Genomic DNA, 17248 nt, shown 5'->3' with positions numbered 1-17248 from the left:
TGAGTTAGGCACCTATGCAACACTGACAGCCATGCTCTAAGGCTGATGGAGGAACTTTAGAATTCTGGTGTTGCAATTTCTGCATTATTCATTCTTACTTTTTGTGGCTTGGATTATAATAAACAGACTTTTTTAGAGTGAAGAATGTATAGGTTTCTCTTATGTAGGAGCAAGTGTCATTACCAAGGATATGTGACACTCGGTGGTGAATTCTGAAGGGGTGTTCTGGCTGTTGCTGTCAACGACTTCACTTTCATTGTTTAAAGAGATCTATATACCCTCTTACTATGAAAACCAGAGTGAAAAGAACTATAGCACAAGGATGGGTAATGAGGATAGCTTGATCTTCTTGCTGTGATTTTTCCATCCTTTACTGACTTTTAGATAATGGTTTTACAAACTTATAAAAATATACTCTGTTTTTCTCCCCATTAGCCTCTTAGAAAGCAATTATTTAAAAAAATTCTTGCTCATATGGTCAGTACTAATTGGACTCAAGGTGTTATTAATAACAGTTAGAAAAAGAGGACATGAAGTTGAGAGGGAAAAAAGGTGTTGGGGGCACTAGGGTGAGCTGGAGAAATGTAGTGGTGGGTGAGTATGCCCAATATATTCAAAATGCATGTATTGGTGGGTGTAGTAGCCCACGTATTTAATCCTAGCACTTAGGAGACAGAGACAGGCAGATCACTGTGAGTCGGAGGTCAGTCTGATGTACATAATGAGTTCTAGGCCAGGGAGGGCTACATAGTGAAACCCTGTCTCAAAAGGAACAGACAAACAAGCAAAAAATACATTGTATACATGTGTGACACTTTCAAAGAACAAATACAAATTATTAAAAGATTCTTGCAGTGAATTTTTGTACTCACATCTATTTTTTAAAATTCTTGATTTTCTTTTTCAGTTTTAGACATTGTCTGTTGGTTTCCTACTAGTGTAAAAGTGAAACTCTAATTCATTCCTTGAGCTTGCCCTCTCTCACACACCATAATACAGACCTACGTTTATCAAATGCATTGTTTTTGTTCCCTTAGACTCCCTTTTCCCCTGTGAATGCATAATGCACTTGTTACATTTGTTATGTGATTTGTATTCCTATGGGAAGAGCAATAAACTGACATGACACATTGTTGTGTGATTCACTGGTCAGTGGAACTAGTAGTGGTGCCTACTTCTGAGCAGAGGCTTAAGACACAGTAGGTCTGGTTAACTCTCTTCTTCAGCCAAAAAGTGAAAAATATAAAAGAAATTGTCCCAAAAGAGGGACTGATCCTTCTGGCCCACATTTTACAACGAATGAATCACGCAGTGTGGCCGCAGCTGGTACGGAGCTGTGTTCTAGGATTACACAAGTAAGAAAGGACATTTCCCCTTATAATCTGTTGAGATTGTTTTGTTACTGCACTGTACCCTAGCAAAAACTGATATATTGCCACCCCTCTCTTCTCTAAAAATATTTATGCTATAGACACCCAGTATTTACTTGTGACTCTGGATGTGTTCTCACGCGAGTTAACCTAATGTTTTCCCGAGGCTGGTGCTGCTTTGGGAAAGCCATTGTTTTCTCTAGAATTTATCTGTATCTGTTTATGAGGCCACCACCATCATGCATAGAGTTATTTGAATTTCTTCTATGTTGGATCTTCAGTTTCTTACATCCATGACTTACCTGCTTTCAGCCATCCCTAGGCATATTTGGCAGACATGTCCAATCTGTGGGCTACATAATATCATATGCTATTAAAAGGTTGGATAATTCTCAGTCTAGTAGCTTCCTAGGAAAGAGTACATGATACAGGTTATTTGAAACTTTGGATATCTGCAAGTTTCTTTTTTCTACCATCATGCTTGGTTAGTTTAACTGGGTATCAAGTTCTAGTTTGGAGATAATTTTCCTTTAGTTTTGTTTCCGCTTATTATTTTACTTTTAAAATTTTTCATACAATATATTTTGATCACACTCTTCCCTTCCCCCAGATCCTCTCAGATCTTCTCCACCTCTGTACCCACTACGGCAGGGTGTCATTATGCAACTCTAGCTGGCCCAGAACTTGGTGGATTAGGCTGATCTCAAACCAGAGATCCACTTACCTGTGCCTCCCAAGTGCTGGTGTTTAAATTGACTTGCACCACCATGCCTGGCCTATCCTTTAGTTTTGAAGGCATTTTATCATTTTTTTTTGGATATTACTGGCCATCACTGGTAAGTTCGAAGCTATTCTTGCATTTGATCTTTTGTATGTAGTCCATTTTTCCTCCTTTTTAAAAATATTTTGAAGATTAATTTACCACTTATTTTCTATGTATGTGTGTTTCCTGAGTGTGTATATATATATATGCACCATGTTCATGCCAGTGTCTATGGAGGTCAGAAGAGGATGTTGTATCCCTTGGAAGTGGTTGTGAGTTGCCCTATGTGGGGGCTGGGAACTGAATCCTGTTCTTTTCCAAGAGCTCTCAACCTCTCAGCCATCTCCGCAGCCCATAAAAGTAATTTAGACCACGACACACTGATAGAATCATTGTGATTTTCCATAATTCTTATATACTTCATATGCAGTAGTTCAGTTAGCATTTTAACTAATCTTCATAATATTAATCAATATGGACACATTATTGCTAACTACATATTTTTCCCTCAGAATTCAGAGTTTCTCAGAAGTTCATAATTTCTGTTTTCTTTAGTGTTCTTCCCAAGTTCGGGGGTTCATGATGTATGCCACATTACAGTTGTCATGTCTCCTCAAATCTCTCTTGGTTGGTGACAGTTTGTCGCTTTTCCTTATTTTACTGATAGCAACAGTTTTGGGGATTTCTGGCCATGTATTTTGTAGGCTGTTTCTCAGTTGGAACATATCTGATGTTTTTTTCATGACTAGACTGGAGTGATATGTTTCAGGGACAGTGATCACAGTGGCATAGTGACATTTTCATCATTCTACATCAAGGTGACACATTGTCAGTAAAATTCACCAGTTATACACACACTTCACCTTGATCACCTGGCTTAAGACAGAGCCTGACAGATTTCTCCTACATAAAGTTATTTCTCTTTTCCTCCCTTTTCTTAACTCTGTCTTTGGAAGGACACTTTACATGGCCCACACTTAGATAATCGGAGTACATCCTTTGTCTTCTTAAGGATGTACTATCTGTGTAAAATGTTTGGCCTTCTTCTGCATGGGGCATTTGTCTAGTTTTCCCCCTTTTTAAATTCCTTGTTTGCTTTATTCATTTAGTAATTTATATCACTATGTACTCCTGTACACTCATTTTTGTTTTAGATTAAAAAGTTTACTTTTTTGAGGTCTTGCTTGTTCCATGTGGGCCACTTGTAGTTCTGTCTATTGGTTCCTGTCTTGACCATCTTTGAACATGCACATCGTCGGTACAGTGTGTGTCTAGACTTCTCATTTTCTGATAATACAAGCACCCAGGCTCATCTTGCATGTTTCCTTTTCTTGTCCTAGAACCAGCCAATCCTCTAAGAAATTTATGTTAGAAACAAAGATCAGGACACTACCTGTGTTAATTGTCACTGGGTGTTTCTAGATTTTCAGATTGTAGAGACAAGGATGTGTGTATGTGTGTGTGTGTGTGTGTGTGTGTGTGTGTGTATGCACTCATGTGCATGTGCACAGTAATCCTTTTGTACATGTATATCTGTGTGTACTTCTGTCACAAGTTCCTGGTGATGTCTCCATCTCTAATCCATTATCACAAGACTTACATTAGCCTCTTTGTTTATCTGTATAACTGCCTATTCCAACAGTAAGGAACTTAACTCCTGTCATCTTGCTAGCCATTTAGTTGATAGTCACCTCCAGTATAAAGATGCCATCCTGTGAAATCATTAGCCTGTATCTTCATGGGGATAAATTTACCAGCCAGAGTCAAGTACTATAGGTGGTCCACCCTGGTCCTTAGTCTCAAAGACCCCTCCCTCTCTCCTCCTACCTCCCTTCTTCCCTCCCTCCCTCCCTCCCTCCCTCCCGCTCCCTCCCTCCCTCTCTCCCTTCCTTCCTTCCTTCCTTCCTTCCTTCCTTCCTTCCTTCCTTCCTGTTTCTCCTTTCTTCTTTCCTCTTCTTTTTTCAAAGTTAACTCTTTGATCAACATAAAAGAAGTAGGCTTTATTTTGACATTTTCATACATACGTATCATTATACTTTAACTCACTACCCTCCACTTCCCCATCCCCATTTCTTCTCTTCTGTTGCTGGTCGCCTTCCTCACACCAAATAGCAGTTCTTTCTGTTTTCATCACATATATATTTCAGTATCCTTTCCTTCCTGTCCCCTATCTCTAGACATCTTCCTCCCCTCTGTGTTCCTCTTTCTAACACACACGCATGCACACACACACACACATACACACACACACTCAGTTCTATATGTGAGAGAAAATATTATATTTGTATATTTGTGTCTGATTTATTTTGCTTAATATAATTCTATTAGTTTTCCTTCAAGGTCCATATGTTAATTTTTCTTTACAACTGAATAAAACTCAATGTGTATATGGGAGGCAAGAATTCTTTCACTAAGCCAACAATGCTTCCCTATTGTGCATCTGTACCACATTTTCTTCTTCATCTAGGCTCATCTGCTGATGAACGTCTAGGCTGGCTCTGTTTCCTGACTACCATGAAGCTGACATAAATGTCAATGCAAGTGTTTCTACAGTGTGATGACTTAGAACCTTCAGGTGCACCCTCAGCAGTATGATATCTGGATCATAAGGTAGTATTTTGGGGAGTCTCCATATTGATTTTCACAGTAGCTATGCTAGTTTGTATTCTTATCAGCAGTACATATGCTCCCCCTTTCCCAACATCTTCATCAACATTTGTGAGCTTTATTTTCTTGATGATAGTTGTTCTCACTAAAGTAAGATAGAATTTCAAATTCTTATCTCCCTGATGTCTAAGGGTATTGAACTCTTTTCATGTGTATTGGCCTTTTATATTCCCTCCTTTGAAAACTGTCTATTCACAGAGACCATTAGAGAAAACTATAACTAAAATGCAGAGAACAGGCAATAATGGTGGTGGGTTCCCAGTCCCATTTGATACATTTCAAAACAACTGCTGCACCTAAGACTCAGGGAACATCATGGAAGAGGGGGTAGACAGAGTGGAGGAGCCAGAAGAACAGGAAGTCTGCTGTGTCTCCCAGAAATGACAGAAGTGTCACCCAGGATACTGCAGCAATATGGCTGCTTCAGCAAGACCTGAAGTACACTACCAACTGACATGTTCGCAGGGCCCCACCCACAGATAATGAACTACAGCCAACTAATGACCTTTGAGAAAGGGGGAATTAATTAATCTTTCCCAGGGATGAACTCACTGATCACTCAATTCCAAGTGGTCAGTCCTAAAATATACATATAAATAACATTATATGGACTGTGCAGGTGTGTGTGTGTGTGTGTGTGTGTGTGTGTGTGTGTGTGTGTGTAAAACAAAGAAGAAAGGCCATGTATTCAAGAGAAAGCCAGTAGGGGTTATGTGAGAGAGGTTGGAGGGAGAAAATGGAATTGGGGGGAGGTATAATTATATTTTAACTTTTAAGAATTTAAAAAAGAAAGGTGTCTCTTCAATTTATTAGCCTATTTATGAACTGGACGCTTTGTGATTGGGCTGTTTAAATTTAGGAGTTATTTATAGATTCTGGATATTAATCTCCTGTCAGAAAGTCAGTTAGCAACGATGCTCCCTTTGTAGGCTGCCTCTTCATTTGATGATCACTTTGCTGTGTGGAAGCTTTTCAAGTGCATGCGATTCTGTCAGTTCTGGGGTGCCCACTGCCCCCGAACTACGGGAGTCCTTTTTGGGAAACCATTCTGAAGTATATATAGAGTGAGAGATAGTGATTTAGTACTGTTCTTTGACTCTGGGTCTCCAGCAGCATTTGTTGAAGCCATTCTTTCCCTATGTATGTTTTTGACACCTGTGTTACAGATGACATGATTGTAGCTACAGCTGTGCGAGTTCATTATTTTAGGTCCTCTGTTGTCTTCCAAGGTATCAGTGTCTGCCTTTATACTGTCCCATGATATTTTGTTAATATGACTCTGTGGTGTAGTTTGAGACCAAGTATTGAAATGTCTCCAATCTACTTTTGCTTAGGATTTTTGGATCTTTTTGATTTTCATATGACTTTTAGTTTTTTTTAAAGTTCTGTAAGGAAAGTCATTGACATTTTGATGGACAGTGACTTGAATTTATAGATCACAGTCAGTAATCTAAGTGATTTTCTACATAATTTTTGCCAAAACCCTTCGTCATCCTCCTCTTTTTGTTTTCTTTAGGTCTATTCCTAGGTTATATATATATATTGAATCTACCTTGAATGAGATTCTCCCCATCCTCCAATTTTTTTCTTGGTAAGTTTTTTATTGTGTATAGAAAAGCTACTGGTTTTGTATATTGATTTTTTGTCCTATTATTGATAAAATTATTAAGTCTGAGAGTTTTCTGGTGGAGTCTTTAGGCTGTGTCTTAGTTAAGATTTCTATGGCTGTGATTAAACACCATGACCAAAAAAAGTTGGGGAGTAAAAGGTTTATTTGGCTTACACTTCCACATTTTAGTCCATCATTGAAGGAAGTCAGGATAGGAACTCAAACAAGGCAGGAACCTGGAGTCAGGAGCTGATGCAGAGGGCATGGAGGGGTGCTGCTTACTGACTTGCTCCTCATGGCTCTCTTAGCCTGCCTTCTTATAGAACTCAGGGCCACCAGCCCAGGATGTCACAATAATGGGCTGGGTCATCCCCCATCAAGCATGAATTAGGAAAATCCTTATAGGTTTTTCTACTGCCCAATCTTATGGAGGCGTTTTCTCGATTGAGGCTTCCTCTCTGATAACTCTAACTTGGGTCAAGTTGACATAAAAGTAGCAGTACAAACTGTTTTAAATAAATAACATGTCACCTGGAAATAGGGACAACTTAACTTCTTCCTTTCTTGTTCGTGCTCTTATTTCGTTGTCCTGTCTTATTTCTCTAGCTGAAACTTCAAGCACTATAGTGAATATGACTATAGAGGGTTGGTATCATTGTCTCATTCCAGATTCTAGAGGAAATATTCTTAACCACATAATATAATATTGTCTTTAGGGTTCTTAAATATTCACTTCACCATGCTACACTATGTTCCTTACATTCCTGGTTTCTTCTAGGCGTTTATCATAAAGAGATTAACTTTGTCAATGGCCTTTTCTGCATCTATTGAGTTGATCATGTGACTTCTGTCCCATGTCTACTTTTGTGCTGTATGTCATGTATTAATTTGTGTATGTTGCATTCCTGGAATGGACTAAGCTTGATTGTGGTGTATGAGTTTCTGAATTTGAATTGCAAAAATTTTATTGAGAAATTTTACCTCTATATTCACCTTAGAAAGTGGCTTATAATTTTCTTGTTGGACGTGTACCTTTACCCAGTTTTAGTATCAGGGTGATGCTGGCTTCATACACTGAGTTTGGTAGTATTCCTTCCCTTGCAATTTTACAGAACATTTTGAAGAACGTTGGTGTCAATATTTTCTTTATGTTGTGGTTAGGGCTGGGGAGATGGAGATGGCACAGTCATCAAAGTGTTTTCTGAGAAAGCTTGAGGACCTGGATTCAGATCCCCAGCACCTACTTAAAAACCAAATGAAGTTGCCTACAGGGGTAGGTAGATCCAGAGAGTCTCTGGACAGCCAGCAGAGCCAGATGGTGAGTTCCAGGTTCAGTGAATGACCCTTTCTCAAAAACTGAGCTAGACAGCAATACAGACAGGCATCTAATGTCAACCACTGGATTGCACCTGTGCAAACAACTGCACAAGTAAGTCGTGTGCATACATGCATAATTAATTAATTAATTCTCATATGACCTGACAAGTAACAGAAACTGTTGTGAACTTTTTTATTTATGTATAGTTCGACTCTGAAGTTTCTTTGCTGATTTTTAGTTTGGATGATCCAGCTAAATATGAGAGTGGGCTGTTGAAGTTACTCTCTGTTGTGTTAAGAACCCATGTGACATTTTCTACCCATTAGTGTTTATTTAATAACATTGTAACTGTGATATTCAGCGTATATACACTTAATTGTCACATCTTCCTGGTGAATTGTACCCCTTGTTAATATGTAGTGGCCTTCTTTTTCCCTTCTGACTACTTTTGGTAGTTCTGCCAGCTTTGTTTGATAAATTGACTTTTATCCCCTGACTCTAAAGTCTGTGAACTGTTTTACTGCTGAAATGTGTCCTTTGGAGATTCAAACAATTGAATCTTGGTTATTCATCCTGTTAGATAATCTGTGCCTTTTTCTTGGTGAGTTGGGACCATTTATATTTAATGTTATTATTGATAGAGTTTGGTTAATTCCAATCACTTTGTTGGGTTTTCTGGCTTGATTGCATTGTGGTTTTTCTTTTCCTTCTCACTTCTTAATGCTGGGTTTGCTGTTTTACTGTGTTGACCATGATAGATTCCTTCCTAGCTCTTCTTTCTCCATCTGTTTCTTACCATGAAATTTCTTTTTCCTTTGTTCTAATGGTTTATAATTCTTTTCCCTTTTTGCATGCTGTTCTTCTGAGTATTTTCTGTGATGCTGACTTTGTGGTCATGAGCTCCCTCAGATTTTGTTTGCATTGAAATGTTCTTATTTCTCTATGAATTAAAAAATATAGCTTTGCTAGATATAGTAGTGTTTGTTGGAGCCTGAAATATGTCATTCTGTTCTTTCCAGGATTTATAGCTAATGGCAAGGGATTGATGTAATTCTAATATGTTTGGCTTTGTAGGAGGGTTGACATTTTTGCCTCATAGTTTTTCATATTGTTTCTTTGCTTTATATTTTTGATATCTGGACTATAACCTATGGAGAGGACCTTGTCTAGTAATGCCTGTTTAGGGTTCTAAGTGTCTCTTGTGTTTGGATATCTATTTATTTTTTCAGAGTCAGAAATTTTTCTTCTATAACTTCACTGAAAAGATTCACCAGTTTTTCTTCAGCTACTTGTGTTCCATGAATGCTTAGGTTTGGCCTCTTTTTGTGTCTCACCATTCTTGGATGTTTGGGTCATGTTCATTCATCTTTTTTCCATTATGCATTTCCTTAACTATGTCTTTCATTCCTGATATTCATTCTGCCTCCTGCTTGAGTCATGCTTGAGTGATACTTTCCACTGTATTTTTAGTTTGATTCACTGAGGTTTTCATTTCTAACATTTGTATTTTTTTCCAAAATTGCAACTTCTTTCCTGATTTTTTCTTCTGTGTTGTCAATTTTCTTCCCCATCTTTCTGACCTTCTCTTCAGTGTTGCTGACTTTCCTCTCCAGGTCCCGGCTTTCTCTCCTTCATTCATCTGTGTAAGTTCCCCTCTTCTTTGTGTTCATTGCTTGCTTTTAGGATGCAGCTTTTCAGGTTTCTACCTGCACTTTACTCATTTGAGGATCTTTGAATTTAGCAGTGAAGGAGCTGGGATCCTTTGGTACAGTTGGATTGCCCTACTTTCTCCTGTGTCTATACAGGGATTTGTGCACCTGCTGGTCTGGGTATCTCTTCCAGATTTATTTGGGGGATCTTCTTCAGAGCAGCTTCTGAGAACTCATCCCCAGGACCACTTTTGGGTTAAGCTGTTGCTTCCTCTCACTTGCTGTGACCCGCAAGGCTGGGGTTGAATTTGGCTTGGGTTCTTACTAGTGCACCAGCCTTCTGTTTCTCTACGTTGGGCTCCCCCTATTGTGACTTTTCCAAAGCCCTCCCCCTTTCTCTCTTTGCAATCATGTCTTTTTTCTTTACTGGCTCACACACAGGCAGCTTCAAGTCTTCCATCTTTCTTGAACATCGTCTCTCCTTCTTAGGTTAGTACCATAGCTGAGCATTTTTTTGGTGAGCTTGTTTCATATATTTTAAATGCAATTAGGTGTTTGTGGTGTCCTGAAAGAAAATGTCCCCCAAAGGGAGTGGCACTATTAAGAAGTGTGACTTTGTTGGAGTAGGTGTGGCCTTACTGGAGGAAGTGTGTCATTGTGGGGATGGGCTTTGAGGTCTCCTATACTCAAGATATCGTCCAGTGTCTCAGTTCATGCCCTGTTGCCTGCAGATCAAGATGTAGAACTCTCAGTTCCTTCTCCAGCAACACGTCTGCCTGCATGCCACCATGTCCCACCATGGTGTCCCATCCAAGTACTAACCAGGCCCGACCCTGCTTAGCTTCTGAGATCAGACGAGATCGGGCGCATTCAGCATGGTATGGCCATGGACCACCATGGTAATAATGGACTGAACTTCTGAAAATGCAAGCCACCCCAATTAAATGTCTTTCCTTTATAAGAGTTGACATGGTCATGGTGTCTCTTTACAGCAATAGAAACCCTAATTAGGGCTGGGGAGATAGCTCAGTGGTTAAGAGCACTGGCTGCTCTTCCAGAGGTACTGTGTTCAATTCCCAGCAACCACATGGTAGTTCAATACCATCTATAATAAGATCTGGTGTCCTTTTCTGGCATGCAGGCATATATGCAGGCAGGACAGTATATACATGATAAATAAACAAATCTTTAAAAAAAAGAAGAAACCCTAACAAATACAGTATTGTTGCTTTTTAAAGACATCATTCTGCATTCTATCCCAGGAGAATTTCACCTCCAAGTTGACTTATTATGTTTTTTCTTGCATTAGGGTTTTGCCCATGCAGAAGACGCTCTATATGTTTTGACATACGCCAAGGTCTTCCACTCACCATTACAATTACATAGAAAATAGTTTCATCATCACCTAATGTCCCTGGATCCACAGAATCTTCCTCTTTCCATCTCTTGTACCTTCTGTAACTGCTAACTTACAGGTACTCTTACTTTGTCTTTCCTAGATTGTGCTATAATCAGAACCATATAGTATATAGCCCTTCAGATTAGCTTCTTGTATTTCTCAGTACACATTTAGGATTTGTTCATAATTTATTGAGGCTTACTAGGTCATTTCTTGTTGCCAAATCATATTTCACTATATTGAAGCTTTTTATTCATTTATCCATTGATGGACTTCTTGCTTGTCTTTGGTTTTTTGAAAATTTATGACTAAATCCATTATAAAATTCACATATGGGGGTTTATGTGAGTATAAATTTTCATGTCACTTGACTGACACTGTCACAGGACCATGACTGATTATTTGATAAAACAATTTTGTTTGTTTGTTTTAATCACCAAATTGTCTTCCAAAGTGACAGTGCTACTTGGAACTTGCACCATCAGTTAAAACAATCTATTCCAGTCTGGGCAGTGTGTCATGTGCTGGAGATCTGAATTTAAATACGATGTGGCCCCCAAAGTTCTGGTTTAAGAAGGAGAGACAACCACAAAAGTGATTTCAGGATACAATTTGGGAGTTCAGTATCCATGTCATTGGCAGAGTTGTATTGTCAGTTTGGGAGGGTGAGTCAGTCTAACAGGTGTTGTTATACTTTTTAAACTCACAGCTTCCTAATGACAAGTCATGTTGAACATCATTCCATCCAAACTTGGCTGCCTGTATCTCTTTGGGGGGGGTGTCTGTTCATCTATTTTGGTCATTTATAAATTCATTGTTTTCTTATCACTGATTTTTGCCTTTCTGGTTGTGAGTCCAGACCTTAACAGTTGAGTGATCTCTTTAGGCCATCCTATCACTGAGTTTTAAGAGCTTTTAGTGTATTATGGATGCATGTCCTTCTTTAGATATGTGTTGACATTTATTTTTCTAGTCTGGGGATTATCTTGTCATTATTTATGGGTGTCACTCGGATCAAAGAGATGGCTCAGTGTGCAAGAATACATTGCAAATTATGACCCAAGTTTGATCCCCAGAACCCTTATAAAGGAGGAATGAAGGAAAGTCACACACACACACACACACACACACACACACACACACACCATATACACATACACTTTCCCACAGTAATATTTAATGAAAAATTTAAAATTAGAGTCATTCATGGATCAGAAGTTTTAATTTTAATAAAACTCAACTTACTTTTTCTCTTAAACTGCTATGCTTCCCCAATCCCTGTGAGACAGGTCGTGTAATCTAAAAATCTATCACTAATCCACAGAGGCACTGTACCACTGGCTTGGATGCTTTGTTCTCTGATTTTCAACTGGAACCCAGATATTTGTCTATGGGTCTTTTATTTTTCATGTTACACTGTATGTTATTTTCTTAAAAACATTTTATAATTTTCAAAATTTAAGATCTGTTCCATCTTAATTTTGTGTAGTCTCTGTCTGGGTACATAAATATACAGCACTTAGTGGTTCTACCATTATTTGTCAACAGGAAACCTTCCTGCTTTCATTAAACTGTGTGCTCCTTTACAAAGATCCATGGGTGTGTTTCCCATTTATGGGATCTCTGTTCTATTCTATTAACATGTGTCTATTCTTTTGCTAATATGATTCTCATTGATTACGATAGCCTTATAGAAAGTTTGGGAATTAGATGGTGTGGATCCATCAATCTGAATCCTCTTTAGGATTGCATTTGGTCTTGTAAATGATCCACTACTGTTCCATATACTCTTTAGAGTTTGGTTATCAACAGCTTTAGCATTTACTTCTGGGAATTTGATTGGATCTGAAAAGTTAGAAAGAGCTGACATCCCAGTAGCAAGTCATCCAGTCTATGGATGCAGTGTACTTTTGTTTTTAACTCTGGTGTTGTGAAACTCCATGGTGATGTGTTTGCCTTGCAGTGAATCTTTTAAGTCAGTTGTGTTTTTAAAAAAATATTATTGTTGTTATAATAATAATAATAATTATTATTATTATCTAGGGCCCACTTTGTATGTATCTTCATCCTATAAACTTCAATCCTACAGTTCTGGGACATGCCCATGGCTTTGGGAAGACTTCCTTTTATTATTTGTTTATTTATTTGTCTTTCCATCCCCCTTCTTTGGGGCATTTATTTGGGTAGTCAATCTTCTGGGATGGTTCTTTAGTTCTGATTTTTGTCCTTCTGGTTGTGAGCCTCGCCCTTAACAACCAAGCCTTCTCTCCAGCCTGTCTTGCCTCTGAATTTTAAGAGCTGTTTGTGTAGTTTGGATGCATGTCCTTCCTCAGACATGTGTTGAAAATACATTTGTATTTACTTTACATTTGCATATGATGTAAGGATGACCTCTTGACCATTTACCTTGAGGTGTCTTCACTGTTAGTATCATAAAGTCTTCTTGGTTGGGAGGTCTCAGAGGAGACTCATCCATCTCCTTCCTGGACACTAAGGTACGGACTGTAGGTGCTCCAAAATGCTTGTTGGTTAGGATGGGGGACTCTGAGGCACAATGCAAACGAAAGTTCTTTAATCTTCCTGTCTTTTGGCTTTGTGGGTATGTCCTCACTTCTTCTTTGTGTCTCTTACTCCAGGAAGCATTTGCTTATCTCTTTCAAAGAATAAACTTCCATCATCTGCTGAACCTGGCAAGGACCATTCTAATCAGAGAGAAAATACAGGGTTCCAAATTTCTTCCTAAACAGACCAGCAGCCAGCTTTCCCTGTGTCACCTCTCCCCTATTCAGTAGCATGAGAAAGGAGTTAGTCCTGCCAACTTGTGAGCAGAGAAGGAGGGTTTGCTGGGTAACCTGGTTGCTTCTCAGCTTCTCCCACTACTGGCAGAAAATTCAGGTTTTTGGGATTCCTGAACCATTCACTTGTCTACTTTTACAATTAAACTGCCACCATCTCCTCTCCAGCTCAACTCGTTCATGAGTGTTTATGCTTAATTCTTAAAAGCTGATCTTCTAGTAGGGTTTGGGGAGGAGGCTAAAGGAGATGTACTTGCTTAATTCATCGTATTTGATCAGTATCTGCTCGGATTAGGCTGGACATGGGTCTCAGCATGGCTTAAAGATCTTGACTCGCACTCCTGCCTCGACATGCTGTTAGAACCAGTTCAAACATCACTCCCTCTTGATGCTTTCTTGTGCCGCATCGCCCCAGTCCTGCCAAGTTTAACTGCTATCCCGGCATTTCATACTTAACTCCCACACTGTTTACTGAAATCGCTTTTGTGACTGTCGTTCCTTCCTAGACCAGAACTTTGGGGGCCACATCATAGTTACGTTCAGATCTCCAGCATATGACATAATGCCCAGACTTGAATAGATTGTTTTTTTAATATTGGCTTTTATTTTGAATTAAGTATATATGTGTGTATCTGTGTATGGGAATGTGTGTGTGAGTTAAGTTGCTCTCAGAGGCCAGAGGTCTTGTATCCTCTTGGAACTGGAGTTGCAGGTAGTTGTAAACTGCCTGAAGTGAGTGCTACAAACAGTACTTGGGTCCTCTGGAAGAACAGTATACATGTTTTTAATTGTGGGGCCTTCTCTTTAGCCCTCCCCAATAGACTCTTAATAAATGGGTGCAGTGTGAACAAAGACCAAAACCAGGGCTTTATGGTGTGCTCTGGTGGTGCGAGCTTGCCCAAAGCAGCCAGTCTCCCATAACCTGCAGGCAGAGAGGCAGGTGGGGATCCAGAATGGCTCTCTGAGCTCGGGTCACTGCCAGTCTCTGGATTCTACCTGGACCTTCTCCCTGAAGACCTCGAATTTTCCATCAGGAATATGTAGACCATTACGTCGGTAAAAGGGCATTGGTACCTGATTAAAAAAAAACCTCCCTCTTCATGCTTCCATGCACTATGGGAGGGGCCCTGTTTGGTGGGGGACTGATGAGAAGCTGGGGAGGAGGGTGTCATTATTCTGTAATTGATGAGCAGGCCGGCTCTTTTCCCTGAGGCAAGGCCCAGAGCATCAGTCAAATGACAGCAGCCTAGCTAGAGCCTGGCTACCTGGCTGGAGAGGTCTTGTGATGACACAGAAGCCAGGAGAGAAGCTGAGAGGGGCTATCCAGCCCAGTTGTGGAGTGACAGCCTCCAAGGTGCAGGCTTTGGGCCCTGCTGCCCACTCCCAGCAGGGGGCTTCTCTCCAGGGCCCTGACACTGTTGCTGGAACTCAGAAAGTCACCAGCTGACTGACAGCCCTGCTTCCAGCAATGGGACCTGGCCTTGGGCAGATTTCAGGCAGCCAGGGGCTCTCCTCCTCAGACATCATGCCCCCAAACCATAATTAGCCAAGAGTTTCTGAGTCATGGGGGAAGGTGGAGCTTTATGAAGGTCTGCCTTTCAGGTAACCCCTACTGGAGCTGAGTGGCCAGAAAAGCCTGGAAAGCCCCTTCCCTCGGATTGTTTTCTCTGCCGTAGACTCTTGTGTATGCAACTTAGAAGCAGATGATCTCCTTGGGTTAAGACATTATTATAGTTAGACTGCAAACAGCCATAAGACCATATTTAAAAAGTATCAGTCACTAGCTAATGCACCTGGTTGCATTAGAATAGTCATGAAGCCAAGGCTTCCCCCACCTTCTCAGAGCTCCTGGAGCCAGTGGCAGCATCACCCTGAACTCAGTAGGAATGCATGTCCCCAGTCCCACTGGTGCTGAGGCTCTGGAAGTACACCCTGTCCCCAGCCATGTCATCAAAAGCAGGCAGCGTGGCCCTGCTGCTCTCTATGGTTTGAGGAGTACTGCTCTTCAAGACTAGGAAGTGGGACAAAAACAAAACACAAAAATGTGGAGGTCCCAAAACATTCCTAAGGTCACAGAGCTGGTGATGTCAGACTAGGGACCTGGGGGCTAATCTGCTTCCTGGCCTGTGATATTTCAGATGACATCTGGTTGTCAGGACCAGGAGGATATTTGCATTTAAGGAGGACCCTGCCACCACTCAAAGCCTGGAGCAGGAACACTGCCTCACTCAGTCCTTACACAGGCCTGCATAGGTGCCCCTTGGAAGGCAGGGAGTGGAGGATCAGTGCGGCTAAACTGTTTACCTGAGTAGAGAGAGGATGTGCCTCCCTCTCTCCTTCTCTCTCTCCCTACCTCTCTCCCTCCCGCCCTCCCTCCCTCCCCCCCCCTTTCTCTCTTTCTTTGAGAGAGGATCTCAGACTGTTACCTGGGACTTACTTTGTAGTCCTGAAATCTGAGGCACTGTGCCTTGGCCTCAGGGTGCTGGGATTCCACACCTGAGTCACACACCCAACTGGAGCCTGTTCCTCTTCCGAACCCTTCCCTGCATTTGTTTATATTGCACCACCAACCAAGCACATACACTTGATGCCCAGAGGCTGCCATGCCTGTGTGGTCATGGAACATGCTAAGGGTCCTCTTCTCCTAGGGGAGCAAGGAATTGAGGGTTTCTCTCCCACTTCTCACCTCCAATCTCTCTTACCTTTTGCTTCCTTTTGGGCTGGGACTCCAGTTTAGAGGGAGCAAGGGGGGAGATGGAGAAACCCACCTTCCCTTTCTTCCCTACATTTCTGGTTTGGCCCAGGGAACTCAGTTTCTAGTCATCTTTGGTACTCAAGATAGGTCTGGAGCTTACCAGATGTGGCTGCACACCAGGCTGGAGAGGGGAGGGAAAGGGGCAGCCTTAACATTAGAGCCTGAGGGCAAAAGACAATGGGGCCATAAGCTGGGGCAAACTGACAGATTGTAACTGAGGAGGAAATTAAAGAGGCTCCAGTGTCCGGATAGCTTCCTTCCAGCCTGCTTTGCTGCATTATTTTGGCATGGATTGGCTAGCTGTCCTGTAACATTCCAGTCGGGCTGCTCATTGTCTTGACCAGAAATACCAGATAGAAGAGACCATGGAAGAGGGTTGGGGAATGAAGAATGAAGACCTAGGTGCTTGGGTCCTGTCCTCAGGGTATTCCACTAATATTAGCTGTCTTTCCCAGTGGGCAGTCTCCCTGCTGTCTGTTGGGGTCCAGCTGTTCTGAAGCTCTATCTAAACTGTATGGTGGGAGAAGTCAGGAAAGGTTTATTTCCCAGGAGCCCTGTGCCACTGACCAGATGTCAACATGCTGCCTGTACATGCCTGAAGTCCACCCAGCAGCATCCTTCCACTACGTGGTCCATGATTCTGTTTTAGAGTACAATGCCCAGGCAGACCAATTCCTAGTGAGGAAATACCATATTCAGATTTTGGTTAAATAGAGGCTTCTTGGGAGGGAGCCAAGAAACCAGGAGGCTTCTGGAACCATCACAGAACAAGTAGGATGGCAGAGGGCCTTGCCAGTACTCAGAATGATGTCATTAGGTGCTGGAAGGAGTCCTGGAGAAGATGGAGAAGGGACTGGACTGCCTTGTTGAGGAACATGCAACTGATGGGGACAGAACTGGCCAGGCATGGCTTGTAGGCTCCC

General features: G+C 41.1%; 1 long non-coding RNA gene across 1 annotated transcript in view; it reads left to right on the top strand.

The window, feature by feature from the left end:
- Positions 1-17248, top strand: part of LOC121138815 — a 224649-nt gene that overhangs the window by 26381 nt on the left and 181020 nt on the right. The gene's annotated exons all lie outside the window — the stretch shown is intronic.

The sequence above is a fragment of the Mesocricetus auratus genome, unplaced genomic scaffold (assembly GCF_017639785.1).
Source record: "Mesocricetus auratus isolate SY011 unplaced genomic scaffold, BCM_Maur_2.0 Super-Scaffold_6730, whole genome shotgun sequence".
NCBI lineage: Eukaryota > Metazoa > Chordata > Mammalia > Rodentia > Cricetidae > Mesocricetus > Mesocricetus auratus.
Note: the sequence above shows the minus strand (reverse complement) of the source record. Positions and strands in the feature narration are given on the sequence as shown.